Raw genomic sequence first — 18,463 nt, forward strand, 5'->3', positions numbered from 1 at the left:
TGGAGAAGGGTTCTGGAGAAATCCAGGAGAGCGGTGCTGGGGACAGCCCAGACACTGACAGTTTTGATTCTCTCATCCCTTAAAAGGAATTTATTTGTGAGTAGATCTAATACTGGCAGCTCGATTCTGGATTTTCCCAGGTTGACCGGGCTGGCTTGCATGAGCCTGGTTGCCCCAGGAAGAGTTTAGGAATACTGAAGGCTTGTGGGGGTGCTGGTGCATCTCCCTTGGGGCAGTGGAGCCTTTGGAGGGTTTGGCAATCCCAATCCCAATTTATCTTTCCATTTGCTCCCCAATCCCAATCCCAATGTATCTTTCCATTTGCTCCCCTTGTGCGCTACCATCCAGACGGGGACATTCCTTATGGGGGTTCCTGCTTTTCGGCAGGGCGCTGTTTCCTTCCTGACTATCGTTTCTTGCCATGCCATCTCACTAATGCTCTAATAGGATTAATGTTGTCAACACTTCCCTCGGGGTAGCTGTACAATAAATCCCCCCTGTCCAGGGTTGTTCCCCCAGGATGGGCATTTTCTGGCAGATAATATGAACCTGAAGCCTGTGCAAATTGGTTCCCTGGGAGCCTGACCTCCCTGTTGGGAATGACAAAGGGCCATCCAAGAGGCTTAGGAATAGCTGTCCCGGGCTGCTGCCTGGGCTTAATCCTGCTGAGCCACGTCTGTTCCTGAAAACAGCCTTTCCTGCCTGGATACAACCAATCCCCAAGTGTGGGGGAGATTCCAAGAGTGTGCCAGCACCAAGGCTGGGTTGGACACTGGGGCTTGGAGCAACCTGGGACAGCGGAAGGTGTCCCTGCCCATGGCAGGGGTGGAACTGGATGAGCCCAGCTGGGGGTTTCTCCTGCTGGAGCTTTGAATAAATTGATGAATCAGAATCTATGTGAACGGATCAACAGTGAATTGCTAATAGGTCACAATCATTAGGCATTGATCAATAATCCATAAATTAATGATGTTCCACTTGAAGAGATATTTCTGTTTAGAAAGGTACGTTGACTATTAGCATGCTGATACTTTACTAATGAACTAATATTAAACTAACTTCAGTAAAATGTCAGTTACCTTCATCTTACCTCACTTACTGTGGGTCCTTCTTGCAGTGCAGCAAAGACCCTGTACCCATCATTTATGCCATCACCTGATGACATCATTTCCTTACTGATGGTATTTATGACATCATTTCTGTGGGTTGCATCATTTATTTAGTGCTTTTACCCATTATACCATTTACACCAAACAGCATCATCAACTCAATGTCTTTGTGATGTCATTTCGGAACGATTTGGACCCTATATGACATCATTGATTCAGTGTCTTTACAGCAAACCCTGATGTTTGATGGGGTTGTACTGACTGTGATGGTTTTAAAAGCCTTAGAAATAGAAACAGCCAGAGAGGTCATTGCTCCAAATGCGTAGAGTCCCACAGAGCTTTGTCTCTGTCCCCTGATGGCGGCAAGGGCTGTTAAGAACAAGGCAACAGAGCAAAAATTCAGAATTAAATACATGATGAATTGAGTCAAGCAAAGAGCACAGTGAATCCACATGCTGTGGCTTTTAGGAACCGCAGGGCAGGGCTGTTAGCTGCAGTATAAATGGGAAAAGAGACCAAAATCCCTGTTTCCAAAGGATGCAGGAGATTCCAATTCAGCTACTTTGTTATTCAAGCAGTGATTAATGGTGAGGTGGCGTCATCCTCTCTGATCAGTGGTATTAAGCAGTGATGTGTTGCAGACAAACAGCATTATAAATGCAAGATTGTTTCAGATCATTAGGAAAATACGCAAACTCATTTCTTTAATTAATCTTGTTTTAATGGCTGATTGCTTCTGATTAAAATAGCACGTGTCTTTGGGGGAAATGCGTCAAAACTGGAAGTAAAAGGAGAAACTCTTAATGGGGGGAGGGCAAAAAACATTTCCCCACTTAAGGAGAAGAAGAGAGAAGAATGACAACGAAGTGTGGAAGACGGTAAAAGAAGGAAGACAATTCCAAGGAGAAAACAAGCCAGCAGTTCTCCAGATGGGACTGGTGGGTTTTCCAGAGGCACAGGCTGTCACTGCCTTTGCCAGAGCATCCCTCTGGAAGCAGAGTGTCCTGGCTGGGCTGGGCACTGCTGTCCCCAAGGTCCTGGGGACTGGACATGTCCCTGGGCTTCAGGACCAGAGACAGGACAGCCCAGGGCACCACCATTCCATGCCTTCAGTGGATCCAGCATCTCCTTTAGCGCCATGCCAGGCATTTCCCATGGGACAATGAAAGGGGTGACAGAGGTTCCCGAAAAACGGCTGTGGGATAGAAGCTGCAGCTCAGACTGGGCTGGAGATGTTGAGTAGCCATGGGGCCGGGAGCAGGATGGAGCTGATGGTCCCAGGTGTCCCACTGCAGATATCCCCGCTCCCGGCCCCTTCGGCGAGCGACACGCTTCTCCAGCATCCCGGCAAGTTTTCTCCTCCCTCTTTCCCTTGCTGCTAACGGGGTTTGCTGCTCCTCTTAGGGAAAAAAAAAAGCTGTTTCCAGAAAGTGCTGTATTTCCTGAGAATGGCGACTCCCAGGCTCTTCAAATCCCTCACCCCCTTTCCTCCTCCACGTCTGGCTCTGGCGCTGCCTCCTCTCCCAAGGAGCGAGCGCCTGCTCCTGACCAGGGTCCTCAAAACCCGCCAGGCGTTCCCGGGCTGGCGCCGCTCCTCAGCACCCGTTCACCCGGGAGCGGGGTGTTTTTAACAACCCCTTTAACACCAGCATGTGCTTTGCAGCCCTCTTGCTGAGTCAAGGAGGGGCCTGGCAGAGGAGGGCACGGTGCCAGCCTCTCCGTGTCCGAGGGTCACGGGTGGTACGAGGTGACAGGGACAGCAGCGTTACAGCAGCAGCTCCGCGGGGCCATTAGCTCTGTGCTCCTGCTGTGGCAGGAGTTTGGATCAGATTTGCTCTGAATTCCTACCGAAATGGCACCTCACGTGCTGCAGCCCTTGGTTTTTCCCACGATGCCAGTGCGGCTCGTTCCAAAAGCTTTTACTCCCCCCCGACATGAACAGAGAATAAATAAACGTTGAAGTGGATGTGGATCGCTGCTGTGCTGCATGTCTCGGCGTGCCTGTTTCCGTGGAAAACCTGTGCTTATCCCCAAAACGGTTTTGCAGACACACCAGCAGGGCTCAGCTGAGCCTGGACCAGAGCCGGCGCTGCTGCATCCTCCCTGCAGACGGAGCCTGCGTGCTCGGGCAGGTCCAGCAGCCCAAAAGACATTAATTATGGAGTCATTAAAACTCAGTTACCTCTCCAGGCAGGAGTTAGGAGAAGAAAAGCTTGCTCTGGGAAATCAGCAGCAGCAAGGTGGGATTTTAGCAGTGCTGTGTTTCTGCAGTGACTCAGGGAGCCCTGATTAGCTCCAGGCTTTCGAGAGAGAAGATTACCTTGCGGATGCTCCCTGTATTCACTTTGCCAGCAGGTTTATTCTGCAAGCAACATGCTGAAATCCTGGGAGAACAGGAGGGAATGGCTTTGCTAGTGCTCAGGGCTGAGCTTGCAGCATGGCAGAGGCTGGGAAGAGGCAGATTTCTTGGGGCAAAGGGCCTAACAGTGAATTTGTGGGAATAAGGATTGTTTCCTTGGGACTGGCTGGGGCTTCCCGTGGTGCAGCTGTGCCCCTCCGAGCAGAGTCCATCCCAAATGTCTCCAAGATGTCTCTGAGCAGAAGGAGAGGCCACTGGACCCCACTTTGCCTCCTTCTCTCTGGCTGTGGAAGCCCAGCTCTCACAGCCTCTGCTTTCCCTGGCTGCCACCCACCCCTGCCCGGGTGTCCCCAGGCTCGCTTTGCTTTGGAGATGCCTTGGAGCCCCAAACTGGTCCCAGTGCTCAGCCATGGCCTCCCCAGTGCAGAACAGGAGGAAATGCCCCCCCCTTAACCTGATGTCAAGTTGACAAACAGGATGATGCCTCCAGATCATCTTCAAGTCACCTCCTTTTGGAGACCTGGGAAAACCTGGCTGTCCCCCTGTGTCAGGCCACTGAGCTCTAGACCCTGTCACCTCCACGGTGCCCAAGGGGCAGGAGCAAAAGGATACCTGGAGGTTCCCAGTGGAGCTCTGTGTGGCTTTCTGCTGAGCCCAGAGGTGTTGCAGTCACCAGTGGCAGCTCTCCTTCCTGCTCAGTCCCGGGATCCCATCCTGGAGGCTTTTTCATATCACACCCTCTATTTGTCCTTCACATCGCTTGGTTTTAGGAGCTGCCATTGCCAAAACAGCGGTTTGGGGATTCTGTGCTCCTGTCGTGCTGGCACCCGGAGAGGGCACGAGTTTCATTCCCAAGCTGGATTTTCTCGGTTTTCCCTGTAGGGGCAGCAGTTGTCTTTCAAGCCAGCCTAAAGGAAGAAAAAAGATCTGTGTTTTAAAATCGAACTCCTGTTCCCAATGACTGCAGCTGTGATAACAGGGCTAACGCCAGCATCAGCCTCTGCTAAGTGGGTTTAGCAGTTACCATGTTGGACTCGGTGTCTAAAGCTGCCTAGTGATTTGTGACCTGTGTCCCCAAGCCAGCTCCATTCCTCAAATTAGCACAAAGTCTATAAATCAAGCTTCTTTTTATGATAATAGTGATAATGATGATAATAATGATAATAATAATGATAATAATAATAATAATAAAGATATTATGGTTGTCCTGATGGAGTGCAGGCAATAGTCTTGCCCTGGTGTGGAGATCTCCAGAGCTCCCTTCCCAACACTGCTGCTGTCATGCAGCAGGTGAGGGAAATGAAGGATAGGTTATTAGGGAAAGGTTCTTCCCCCAGAGGGTGGTGGGCACTGAACAGGATCCCCAGGGAATGGTCACAACCCCAAGGCTGCCAGAGCTCCAGGAGCATGTGGACAACACTCTCAGGGACAGGGTGGAATTGTAGGGGTGTCTGTGCAGGGTCAGGAGCTGGATTTGATGATCCCTGTGGGTCCCTTCCAACTCTGGCTACTCTGATTCTGTCCTTAAAACAGAATAAATCTCTGTCTGGATCCCCTCATCCCTTCAGGGAACCATCACGTAAAACAGGTGTATATCCTCTTACCAGCTTGATAAATATATAGAATCAAATACATTTTTAAGGCTTAATGTTCTCCATGTGAGGACAAGCATCAAACATTTTCCAAGCTTCAGGGCTTTCACAGTTTTCCCTGTAACAGCCTCTGGATACAATAATCTGATGCTGCTTTTAGGAAGAAAGGAAACAAGGGGAGAAGCTGATGATAAGGTTCTCATTTTGATGGCAAATGTTGGTAACTCAAAGATTTAACACCAAAGTCCAAGTGGAGCTAGAGTACATTACTTGAGTGGGATTGCAAAATAGTATAAACCATAGAAAACTCGGAATGGTACAACCTCCTCACTCCTGCCGAGCCTGGACCCCTTCAGCTTGGCCACACAATTTGTAAGTGTAAAAAAATGTCATTTCCACCTCTGCTAAAGAAAGAAAAGGCAGCTCAAAGCCACCTTGGTGGCTCAGGCATTGCTGGGGCTCAGACCTCCCCCCGCCCCAGGCCTCGAGTTCCTTTCAAAGGAGAGGATGGCAGAGGGTGTGTGGGAAGAAGGCAGGAGGTGGAGCGGCTCCCATCAAACCCAGCAGGAGTTTTGTGTGGAGCACAATCCTATTAGCAGTGTTATTCACGGGTCACGGCCTGAGGGCCGAGGGTTGAATGTGTTTGTTCTGCAAACTGGGCTAATATTGTGAGGAGCATAAAAGAGGATGTGTAACGTGTGTTTGGCCTCTTGCTGGTATCAGAGATCACAGCAGAGAATGTTTCCTTGAAATTGTATTAGCTCCTATCCAATTTTAGAGTAACTTACAGCTAGGAAAGGCTTCCATGTCATTAATAACAAACACCATCTTTTTAATGTTTAATACATCAGAAATCAGAGCAAAACTTTTTGCTCTTGATTTGGAATGAGACAGCTGGAACAAAATGAAATCTGAAGCCCCTCGAGTCGGCCGAGGTATGGGCTTTGTCCTGGAGGGTGCTGTGACACCCAGGTGACCTGGCAGCCAGCAAAGGGAGAGGCTGCGCTGAGCTTTTTGGATAAAAATGCAGGTTGTGGAGATGGCATCGTGAGAGGTCACCCAAAGCTCAGGTTAACACAGCAGCCTCGCCCTAACACAAGCTGTAAGTGGCTGAAATGCCTCTCGCTAGATGGGCTGTGCTGGGGTCTAGATTTGGAGCTGGGGATTGTCACAGGGCTGTACCAAATGCCACTGCCAGTGTGGTGGCTTCACTGTCTGACCTCCTGGCCATCATTCCCCTTGTTGCTCTCACTTTTCTGGTGACATTGCTGTTGTCTGTAGCCTCTGTCCTGTCTGGAAACAATTCTTTGTGCAGCAGCAATTTGATTTTCATGCTCAACCATCACTGGGTGTGGTATCACCACTGTAGGAGCACCATTGGTGCAAGGAGGGTTTATTAGACATGATTAATAAGCACAAATAGTTCATCCAGTGTCACCCAGTGTCCCATGTCCCTCAGAGCTCAGCCTTGTGCACCAAGAGTTGCAAATGTCCTTCAATGCCTGTTTAAATACACAGCAGTAGTAACCCAGGGCTGATAATAATAGTCCTGAGCCAAGCACTAAACCAGGGGAAAGCTGGTTCCAGCTGAGCGTGGCATGGTATTTTTGATGCAGGAAGGGAGAATAATTCCTGTTTGGTATGTACATGAATGCAGATGTGATTTGGATGGCAGGCACAAGACGTTTAGAAATGGAAATCTCATTATCCTGACAGTAATTCGGGACTATTACAGGGAAGCTCAGGGTCTTTAATCAGTAACACTGTATTAGCATAACAGAGTTCATGGTGATAAAGTAAAAGATACCGATTAAAGAACATTTTTCTCCACCTAAGATCTGCCACCTACTGTATCCAAACACATCAGTGGCCTTTGATTCGCTGAACGCTTCTCCCCGAGCCAAGGGGAGCACAGGTGGGTTTGCCTCCTGCCCTGATTTGCTTGGCAGCAGCAAACAAAGTCATATACATGTATATAAATATGGTGTCTGTTATCTTAGAAAGGTTCTTCTCCGGCTTATTTCAAACCCTGCTGATCCTGAGGTGACAGCTTTATTACCTCCATGACCTGGGGGCTGTTGTGCAAGCGTTCCTGTAGGAATGGGCATGGGAAGTCAGATGTGGAGGCCCATATGGAGCACAGAGTTGTTGCAGCAGGACTCTCCCGGTGCCACAGAGCTTCTCACAGCTTCTCTGGGTGTTTAACCGCCCATGGTGATCTTCAGCTAAAAATAACCTGCTCTGAGGCCTTGGAAGAATTAGCTGGCTTCCCTGAGCCGGGAGAAGTGGTGACTTTCTGTGTCAGTTCAAAGTTATTCCCAGGAATGAGTTAGCCCTTGTTCTGACCACACGGCTGGAATGGGCTCCCTGACTCTGCTGCTGCCTCGGCCAACCTGCATCAGGAGTCAGAAAGCCTCCAGGAGGACATCTCCAACCCTGGCTGTTGCAAAGTGTGTTTTCCTGCTGCAAAATATCTAGGGGCTTAAAATCATAATGTTGTGATAGCTTCAAATGCAATTGAAGCATTCAAATTCAAATGTGTGATAGCATTTCTCCTGGTTAAATAAACTCTGAGGAACACGCTTGTTTATTAGCAGGAAGATTTATAATGGCTACAGAAGCTGCAAAAGGATATTCAGGCTGCCATCAGCAGCTTTGGTAGGACCAGAAAAGGCAGGGCAGGATCTTTAAACACACAGCCCATTAAACACACAGACCACAAGTGTTTTGTTCTGTGTCTATTTAAATCAGAGTAAAAATACAACGACAACAGAGGGAACAGATTGGCTTTTAAAATATTCCATGAGATAAACAACAGCTTTGGATAAGTCCAACCAAATGAATTTTACCTTATGAGAAGTTTAAGTAGTCTTGGAGCTCAGGGGAAATGTTAAGGGTGCCACAAGCTCAGCTGCTTTGTAAACTTGCTCTGCAAAGATAAGCAACAGCAGTTCCATAGAATCCTGAAATGTTCTGGGTTGGAAGGGGCCTTAAAGCTCATCTCATTCCACCCCTGCCATGGGCAGGGACACCTTCCACTGTCCCAGGCTGCTCCAAGCCCCAATGTCCAGCCTGGCCTTGGACACTGCCAGGGATCCAGGGGCAGCCCCAGCTGCTCTGGGCACCCTGTGCCAGGGCCTGCCCACCCTCCCAGGGAAGGATTTCTTCCAAATACCTGATCCAAACCTACTCCCCCTGTCCTGTCACTTCACTGTTTAAACCCTGAAGTTTCTCTCAGGCTGAAATTATAGAGGGGCTAAATCAGAGGCTTTATGAAAGGAACAAGCTGCAACCTCTTAGTGGAAAAGGGAATATTTTACAGTTAGTTAGAAGAACCAAGTGTCACCTCTTTTTTATTGTAATCTTATTCCAACCCTGTGATTTCCCAAAAATAGACTCACTCACCAGGAACGTCACATTCATCTTGGTTCAGCTAATGATATTTATACTTTTATATTGGATGGGATTAATTTTCCTATCCCGTTAATGCAGCATGTGATCATTAAATACCTTTACCACACGCACAGACATATATTTTCTGTGTCAGAAAGGAAAGCAACTGGCATTTTAAATTACTGACTGATAATTGTAGGTGGCTGTTTTCCACAGTGCTTAAGGAATTCCTTTCATTATGATAAATGGGTATAAGACTCCCTTTTTACACAGAATCAGTTCACAAGTGAATTTATTTGACAGTCACAGGTTGTGGGTCTGCTGAGGAACATTTTCCACAAAGGTGCCTGTGTTAATGTAGTGAACATGTGTAACAGCACCTTATGGAGGAGAGGCACTGAAACTTCCCAAATGATGGGTTTGGGTACTGACACCTTGTACAACTAATGCTGCAGCTCACATCCTGCCAAATTTCTCTGAGCCTTATTTCACATCCACAGCTCAAGAAGTGCAGGGAGTGCCTAAGCAAAAAGAGATCCAGTGACAAGCACAATTATTATCCTGGCATTTTAAGTAAAAGGTTTTACAAAATCGATATGCAGCCATGCGCCATTAAAGTATCAACTGCAAAAGTGAATTCCAGCACGGGAAATCTGCCAGAAAGAAGAGATTTTATCCTGACAGGAGTGAAACAAACAGACATTCAATCAGGGTAGATGTCAGGAAAGCCAAGAGAAATAAGAACTCCATTCTACACAGCAGTGTTTCCCCAGACATAAAAACAGTGATTAAAAAGAGACCCTGCTGCTTGTGAAACTCTGAAGCCTCCTGAATGGACCAGCACCACCACAGCCCCTGTAACCTCCCACAGAGAGCAAGAAGAAAACTGCTGGGGTTGGACCGTGTTATCAGGCAGCACCACCCACGTGGAGCTTGTTTCTGTGCACAGAGGTTTGTTTCCTCAGCCACAACAACACAGAAAACTTGCCTGGGTCACTATTTTTCCTGTCAAGCAGGAATTTGAGTAATACCTTCCCCTGTTTTGCTTCAAAGGAAGACTTCCCATCTCTTCCATTCAGTGTTGTACTGGTCCTTCATTCATGGGCTATTTCAAGAAGGTTCCTAAACCCTCCTAAACCCTCCTGGTGTCTGTCCCAGGGCTGCTGGCTTACTGGGCATGATGGTGGTCCATCAAAGGCTGGAGACCCTGGAGGCCTTTTCCAACCCTAATGACTCTGTGATTGCGTGATTCCACGGAAGGTGTGTTGCTCCACATCCACCCTGAGGCCCCGGCTGCAGTCTGGGGTCAAGGGCTCTATCCCTGTCACCACCAGGAAAGGTTTGGCTTTGGCCTCTCTGTAACCAAACTGACCCTGCAAACACCGAGGATCCTGAAGAGGGGCAAAACATCCTATTCATTGTTTAATTTTGAGTTTGAGTGGATTCTCCATACACACATAAAGAAAATAAGATGATTTTGCTAGCTTTCTGCTTTCAGCACAGGACTCGAAGTCATTCCCAAAGCAGGACATGGCTGCGCCATTCCTCCACCCTCCCTGTCTCCAGATCTGTGCCCCAAGCACTGTTGCACTGGGCAGCACTTTTCAACCCTGTGCAAAGAAGAGTAAATGACTTTCCCTTAATGAATGGTAAACCCAGCCTACAACTCCCTCTTCCTTTATCCACGCTCACAGCGTTACTGACACGCACTGATTCAGAGGGGCAAGCAGACAAAAGTTTGTAATTTGTTACCCCAGTCCTCAATGGGGAAGTGAAGGATTTTCCAGACAAAAGACTAAGACTCAGCTAGCTCCAGCTGAATGCCTCTTTCTGTTCATTTGCCTTTTGTCTGTAACTGCTAACGGTGCTAAAAGAAAGAGCCCGATGACTGACATGCTGCTTCATTCCCATTAGTGGAATCTGTGCTCTGAAACACAGGATCAGCTGAGTCCTGGGCAGAGCTGGGAGCAAAACAACATCTTTCCTCTGCAAAGCTCTCTTTGCCACTAGCCTCAGCCTGCCTTTGGGTGGGGCAAAACTTTTCCAGAAGTATAAATGGATTTTATAAAGCATATAAATATGCCTTGTTAGCAACCCACACTGCCTGGGCAACATAAAAACAGGAGCCCAGGGGTGCCCAGGGGTGCCCAGGGGGGCAGGAGGCCAATGGCCGCTGGGCTGTGCCAGCCATGGGGTGGCCACAGGCCCAGGGCAGGGCCCGTCCCCTGTGCTGGCCCTGCTGAGGGACCTCAGGGCTGTGTCCAGTTCTGGGCCCTCCTGGCCAGAGAGCCCTGGAGGGGCTGGAGCGTGTCCAGGGCAGGGAACGGAGCTGGGAAGGGGCTGGAGCCCCAGGAGCAGCTGAGGGAGCTGGGAAAGGGGCTGAGCCTGGAGCAAAGGAGGCTCAGGGGGGACCTTGTGGCTCTGCACAAGTCCCTGACAGGAGGGGGCAGCCGGGGGGGTCGGGCTCTGCTGGCAGGGAACAGGGACAGGACAAGGGGAAACGGCCTCAGGCTGGGCCAGGGGAGGCTCAGCTTGGACAGCAGCAGGAATTTCTGCATGGAAAGGGTGCTCAGGCCTTGGCAGGGGCTGCCCAGGGAGCTTTGGAGTGCCCATGCCTGGAGGTGTCCAAGGAAGGGCTGGAGGTGGCACTCAGTGCTCTGGGCTGGGGACAAGGTGGGCATCGGGCACAGCCTGGACTCCATGGGCTGGGAGGGCTTTTCCAGCCTCAGGGATCCTGGGATTTTGGGATTCTATGACTGTATGACAACTGGTATGGAAGCCCTTGCTTCCATATCCGTGATGTACCTTTGGCACGGCTGCAGACTTTGGGGAGGACAGAACAAGCACCTGTCTTCATTTTAGCACTAAAGGGATTGGGAGCTCACTTTCAGTATTTGCTTCTCCTCTTGTGTGAGTGTATTGGCAAGTACAATAATTTCCTTGGCTTCCTAACACCTCACCATCTCTCGTCTAGAGGAGATCAAAGCTAAGCTTCATAAAACAGGGCACTGAAGAGCATGCAGAGAAGCAAAGTGAGCAGCAGTGAGCTGTTAATTCCTGTGAAAAAAAAGTGACAAAAGTTAACTGGTCCAGATAAGAAGGAAATTTTGAACAGTACTTAAATTGCCTCCAAACTTCTTGAAATAATTCCCTAAAAACAAGCCTTTTACAACTAGATAGACATTAACATGGCCTTGGCTCTTCTAAGGGTAAATGAGGGTGATCAACATTTTTTTGAAGAAAATCAAAATTCTGAACGGGAATAGAAAATGTAGAAGGACTTGAAAAGCAGTACCACAAGCATAATTTACTGCCTTAGAATTAGGAGAAATGTTACCAGACAACATTTTGTTTACTGAATCTATTAAAAAGCTGCCTCAGTCACGAAGAAAATCTGTCTTAGATGACTGTGGTAATTTTAGAAAGCTGCTGACCAGCCGTGACTGTACATCTGCTGAATAACTTGGCAAACTGCCCCTATTTCCAGTCCTTCGTCTGAATGATTTAACAAGATGTGGCTTTGAATGCAGCGTGATACAGTTGGATTCGTTTCATGCCAACTCCTGACACAGAATTTTTCTGAAGCTCTTTCAGAGCTTTTCCACCCCTGTTTTCCTGCGGGGATGGATGGCACTGGTCAGGGGAAGTCACATTATTGTTGTTCCTATAACATCCCTGTTGTCTTGGGCAAGAGCTGCGTTGTAAAAGAGTGCTGCATGCTGGAGCCTCTGCTTGGAAGCAGAGTAGAAGAACAGGGAACAGGATGGAAACATCCCATCTCACCATGCCCAGTGTCTGCCATCAGAGGCCGGCAAAGCACCTCCTTCCTCTCACCGAGATTGCTAAATTCATCTTGAGGTCAGCTGGGTCATTCACTGCTGGAAGGCTTCTCCCAAAGAGTCCCTTTCCAGCTGAGAATCCTCCCGATGTCCGGTCCATGTTCACTCCTGTCTGAGTGCCCTCTCAGAAGCTGTGCACCACCCAGCAGTGTTCCCTGGTAATCCTGCCCCTGGGTGGCTGTGGCCACCCACAGTGGGGAGTGTTAATCTCTCCCTGTCTCTTGATAATGTCACTTCTGACCTGCCTCAAACTCCTGTTTGCTGTTACGTGGCCATGCCACAGCGAGGGCTCACAGCTGCCTGGAGATATGCTGGTCTGTTCAAGCCTTTCCCTTCCTTTGTCTTTCTGAGCTGATGGGTTTGCAGCAGAAATCCCTGCTTGCTGCAAGAATTTCTCACTGTTCAACTTCATCCTGTCTCTGACTTGTTCACTGTACTGGGGTATTGTCAAGCTTTGTGCTGTCAGCAATCTTCCTTACCATGGGCTTCTTTGACCATCCAAGCCCAAACCCCATCTGACAGAACCATACTAAAAAGAATGGCACTGGATTAATTAATCAACTGCTCTTGCTGGTTCATAGAATCCCAGGATCCCTGAGGCTGGAAAAGCCCTCCCAGCCCATGGAGTCCAGGCTGTGCCCGATGCCCACCTTGTCCCCAGCCCAGAGCACTGAGTGCCACCTCCAGCCCTTCCTTGGACACCTCCAGGCATGGGCACTCCAAAGCTCCCTGGGCAGCCCCTGCCAAGGCCTGAGCACCCTTTCCATGCAGAAATTCCTGCTGCTGTCCAAGCTGAGCCTCCCCTGGCACATCCTGAGGCCGTTTCCCCTTGTCCTCTCCAGTTCTTTCAAGATTCACTACTCTGAATAGTCCCTTGCCTTTAGCATGCTTGAATCTTTGAGCTTTCTTTGTGCCTGTATTTTGGTGAAAAAACAACCCAGAAATTTACTTTTCCATGTATAAAGCACAGGTCCACATAGTTTCTGTAGTTTCTGTCCTCCTCTTACTTATGTGGAAAAAGAAACTCTTAATTTAAATTTACTTTTACCCTTGGAAAATCAGTTTGGCTGGATTTCAAGGCTTTCTGAATTTGTCTCTGGGTTTTTGAATCTCCAAGCCATTCCACAGCCTGACTGTTTTGCTGCATGGGGTCATGCTGCTCCAGAACTGGAAGGGCCTACCACGTTCCAGAAAGGCAACCGCATAATTATGGGGTGGCCACGCTGACGATGTTGCCCACACAGGGTGAAGCCACACTGCAAGACCAGAAACTCTGCTTGCAAAGAGGTCAAACCACTTAGGATCCCCAGAGGTTCCTGTGTTTTCTGGCAGAACAGGCAATGTCACACATGTTTAAACGTTGACGTGCCGAAGGGAAGCACGTGGAGCACTGAGGGTTCCCAAGAGCGCCGTGTCCCCCACATGTGAGCAAACAGGACTGATATCCCAAGTGCTAACTGGGAAAGCAGAGTGGTGAAAGCCACAAGTACAGAGGTGTGAGCACAATTTTGGAGATGTAGTTGTGCTTAGGGTTAATTGAGAATGGGCTTTCCCATCAGCAGTCGGGCAGTGGCTCTACCCTAATTACAAGCCATTTAAACAAACAAGCCAGGTAGGAAAGCAGGCCTGGGAAAGACTTTGACCCCAACCTCAAGGGGGTCACACTGAGCAGCTCCAAACAGCCACCTCTCACAGTGGGAGGGAGAGACCAGCGGGGTGATCTCCACACCAAGAAGCCACCATAGACCTCCCAGTGACAACTGTTGGCCTGTCCCAAATTGGAATGACCTGCAAGTCAGATAGGAACCAAAAATATTAGGAGATGGTCTTTCTCTCTCCATTAGGACAGCATGGGTGAGATCTGAATTCAGCCCTTTCTGCAGAAAGCAATAATTGTATGTGTGATTCCTTTTCCAGTTCTTCGATTGCTAACCAAAATGTGGCATCAGCTACAGAAAAACCCATCACTTTCCTTGTGACAATAAACTGCTCCCTGCTCACATGCACAGAAGGCAAAGGACTGCCCAGAAGAGCAGAAAGTGCCTCTGAAGAGCCCATACTTCAAAAGGAGCAGCACGGATGTGGCAGTGCCCCCAGACTAAAGAGGTTTGGCACCCAGGGTACAAAAGTGTGTCCCCAAATCAAGCATCACTCTGCTGACATGGCTTTGCACTGGTGAGCTGAGATGTGATGCCAACTGACAGAGGATCAAGAGCCCAGAGTTCTGGATGCCTCCATCCCACCCAGCAGCAGAACAACACAGTTTTGCCTGCTCAGCACAAGCACCAGCTGCTGCATGTGAACCAGGGAAGTTCAGGGGGAAGAGGGTCACCCTTCTCATGGGAGGCAAGGTGCACAAGGAACTCCCAAAGATAATGTGCTGGCACATCACCTCCCAGAGTGAAGGCATGACCCAAAAGCAGGCTGAGTTGCTCCAAGCCCACACTCTCCACCTCCTCTGAGGCTCCACCACACCCTTTCACCTTCCTGCCTCTCTTTATGCCAGACCAGACTCCCATCAGCTCGTGTCTACCCAGCCCCACTCCTTGTGCCCAGGGCCAGGACAGGGACACACTCATGGGGATCCACTCACCTGGGCTGCTGTGTGTGCCTTGGCTGAGCTGAGCCACTGCCAGCCTGTTCTCGGCTGTGGGGCTCATCCACTTGAGAACAACGAAGTTGGGGTGTCTGGAGGATGCAGCGTCTTGGGACCTTGCAGGGTTTGCTTTCTGCCCTCATGCTGGAATTCACTTGTTTAGGGAGAATAACTAAAACCAAATGAATTAAGGACATTCAGCTCTGGGCCACCTGGGTCAGTGCAGAGCTTGGTTGGGAGGTGACACCAGTGTGAGGCCAGGGTGTCCCCACAGCAGCACTCCCGTGTGCCTGACTTCCCTGCTGCTTCGGGTCTGTGGGGCTCAAAGGCTGACAGCAACTAACCAGGCCAGGTGCTGCTGCTGCACCCAGATCAGGGCAACTCCTGGGATCAATCCAGGGGATGAGCAGCTGGAGCAGCCCTGGAGAAGGACCTGGGGGTGCTGTGGGCGAGAGCTGGGACCCAGAACCCCCCCGTGCCCTGGGCTGAGCCCCCAGCGTGGGCAGCAGGGGAGGGGGGATTCTGCCCCTGTGCCCCTGTGCTCAGGTGAGACCCCACCTGCAGAGCTGCCCCAGCCCTGGGGCCCAGCACAGGGAGGGCCTGGAGCTGCTGGAGAGAGGCCAGAGGAGGCTCCAGGATGAGCAGGGGGATGGAGCAGCTCTGCTGGGAGGAAAGGCTGGGAGAGCTGGGACTGTTCAGCCTGGAGAGGAGAAGCGCTGGGGTGACCTCACTGGGGCCTTCCAGTGCCTGAAGAGAGCCTGAAAGAAAGATGAAGAGAGATTCTTTACAAGGGCTGGAGGGACAGGACACAGGGAATGGCTTCCCAGTGCCAGAGGGCAGGGATAGATGGGATATTGGGCAGGAATTGTTCCCTGGGAGGGTGGGCAGGCCCTGGCACAGGGTGCCCAGAGCAGCTGGGGCTGCCCCTGGATCCCTGGCAGTGCCCAAGGCCAGGCTGGACATTGGGGCTTGGAGCAGCCTGGGACAGTGGAACATGTCCCTGCCCGTGGCAGGGGTTTGGAACTGGATAATCTTTAAGGTCCCTTCCAACCCAAACCTTTCTGTAATTCTTTGATTATTTGCTCTCCTAAAATCATGGCTACTCATCACGTAATAAGAAATGGCTGCCAGCCAGCCAGAAAAGATCCTTGCTTAGAGATCTGTTCCTTGACAGTGAAGGAATGAGGCTGCATGAGAAGGAAAGCAGAACACAAAATTAGGGGCTGACACCTTTCCTCCCTGGACCATGTAATTAATATCATTGGGTTTTAAAGCATTACAGAGAGAGCTGAAACCAGCCCTCACTTGTACAGATGCAGGCAGTGAGTTCTGTACTATGGGAATCACCCCGATGCTCAGACTGGCAATGGGAGCATTTTCTTCATTCTTGGAAAGACCAGCTAATGGCATACACTCAGCTGGGGACACAGGAAGATTTGTTTTCTCTACTCTTTTGCTGCTGAAGAAATATACTGCCATTAATTTGGTGGCAATTACAGGCCACCAAAGCACTGAGGAGCAGCGAGCGTTTATAAGGAAAAAGCTGTTTTCAGAAGAGGTTGGTGCATTCGCCTTCTCAGTTGCATTTTGATATAGTTTGGTTTGGAAATTGATGCACCTCTACGGAAAATCCATACATGAAGCAGAAACAAGGAAATTATTCAGGACAGGACTATTTGATTGCACTGCAAGAGAACAAGTAAGCGCTGCTGAATGGAAATGTGAGTCATGAACAAACCACCCTGAGCATCGCCAGGCCTGACGATGTCAAAAAACAAAAACAATAAAAGAGAACAGAAGAAAAGAACAATCTCATATCGTTGCATCTGGAACAGGCATGTTTGTAAATGGTTTTCACTTCTAATTTAGATATAAAGGACCAGAAAAAAGAACATCACAATACTTGTGGAGGGTGAAAATGGCAATGTAGCTGTTGTGTAAATGCTGTGTCCAGAGTTTTGGGATATGAACTGGAGGTGTTGTGACTCCCCATAGAATGATATATTACTGATAAGGTTTTCCCTGTCATAATAGAAAATATCCAGTGAAACCATTCAAAATACAATCTGAACAATTTCATGGGGTGCAATAGGATGTGATGATTTAATGTGATGTGGTAGGAGCAAGGAAGGATCCTGTGTGGGATTTTTTAATTAATTGTGTGTAAAAAACAAGTGTGGGTAATTTTAATTAATTACCTTTTACCTTCACATTTACAATCTCTAACAAAAAACTCTTTTGAGTTCTCTTTTTCTCCCTCATGCACAGCAGCACACGTGCATGCTGCTGTAATATGCAAAATCCTTTTCCTACTAAAACCAACTACAGAGGTTCCTCACAGCGAACAATTGTGCAGATGATGGAATGGGTATTTTCCTTGGTATTTTTAAAATACCTTCAATAGGTTTCAAAGCAACACTGCAGGTAGTCTCATGCTGGTTTGCTATAAAAGATATGCTAGAAGTGATTTGTGGTAGATATGTCTAATGTAAACTAAATGAGCCACAGGAAATGGGCCAAGTAGCCCTGGACAGAGTCACTGGGAGACAGCTGAGTCACACTGCCTTGTTCTAACAGAGAGTCCATAACTTTGCCCAGAAGCTTTAAACCACTAACTTATCCCCATATTTTCTTTCCCCTTTCTCTTTCAGCATTACAGGCTTTGCCTACCCTGTTTGAGCCTTAGCACACTCTTGCATTAACTCTTTTGGATATTGAGGAGGTAGGAGACAGGTGAGGTACACACTTTCCAACAGAATTTCAGTAGTGGACTAAATAAATAATGAAAATTTACTTGTTCACTGAAAATTCTCAGCTCCAGAAGCAATAGACTGACTGTGGAGGCAGGGAGTAAAGTCTGACTCTGTATAAAACACAGGTCTCCCCAGGATATGCTGTGGGCCAAAAGCTCAGCCTTCCTGCTGAGACTGGAGATGTTTCTGTTAACCACAAGCCTTGCTTCTCCTACAGATAACTCTGTTTCCTTAGCTACAGTCTGATATCTATTCAGTAGTGAGGGTTTAACTGAAAATGGGTATAATCAGCATGGGGATGTTTTGCTTACGCTTTTGCCCAAACTGTTTTATAACCCAATGTGTCACCACTGTGCTGCTCAGGCTTTTCCACAGGATGCCTCTTTTTATTCTTTGCTTTCTAAGCCTCTCTAAGCTTTTCTGGATAGGTCATTACAATGCCATCATTCCATGCCATCAGTGCCAGTGGGATGTGATTGAGTGTCTGCAGGGAGGGCTCCGAGCAGGGCCCAGGCTCTGCTCCGGGGCCCAGCAATGGCACCAGAGCACCGGGCAGGGCCTGAGCCCAGCAATTGCCCTGCCCAGGAGGCAGAACTGCTGCCCTGGGCAGTGCCCAGCCCTGAGCACATTGGCCACAGAGGCTCTGGGCTCTCCTCCCTGGGGCTGTTGCAGAGCTGTGTGCACACAGTGCTGGGCCTGTGCTCCGGGATGGCCCTGCTGGAGCTGGGAGGTGCCACCAGGTGCCCTCTGTGCTCCCTGCAGCCTGAGCCATCCTGGGATTCCTGTGATGATAACCACTACTGGTGGTTCTCTGGACACGGC

Source organism: Corvus hawaiiensis, chromosome 8, assembly GCF_020740725.1.
Source record: "Corvus hawaiiensis isolate bCorHaw1 chromosome 8, bCorHaw1.pri.cur, whole genome shotgun sequence".
NCBI lineage: Eukaryota > Metazoa > Chordata > Aves > Passeriformes > Corvidae > Corvus > Corvus hawaiiensis.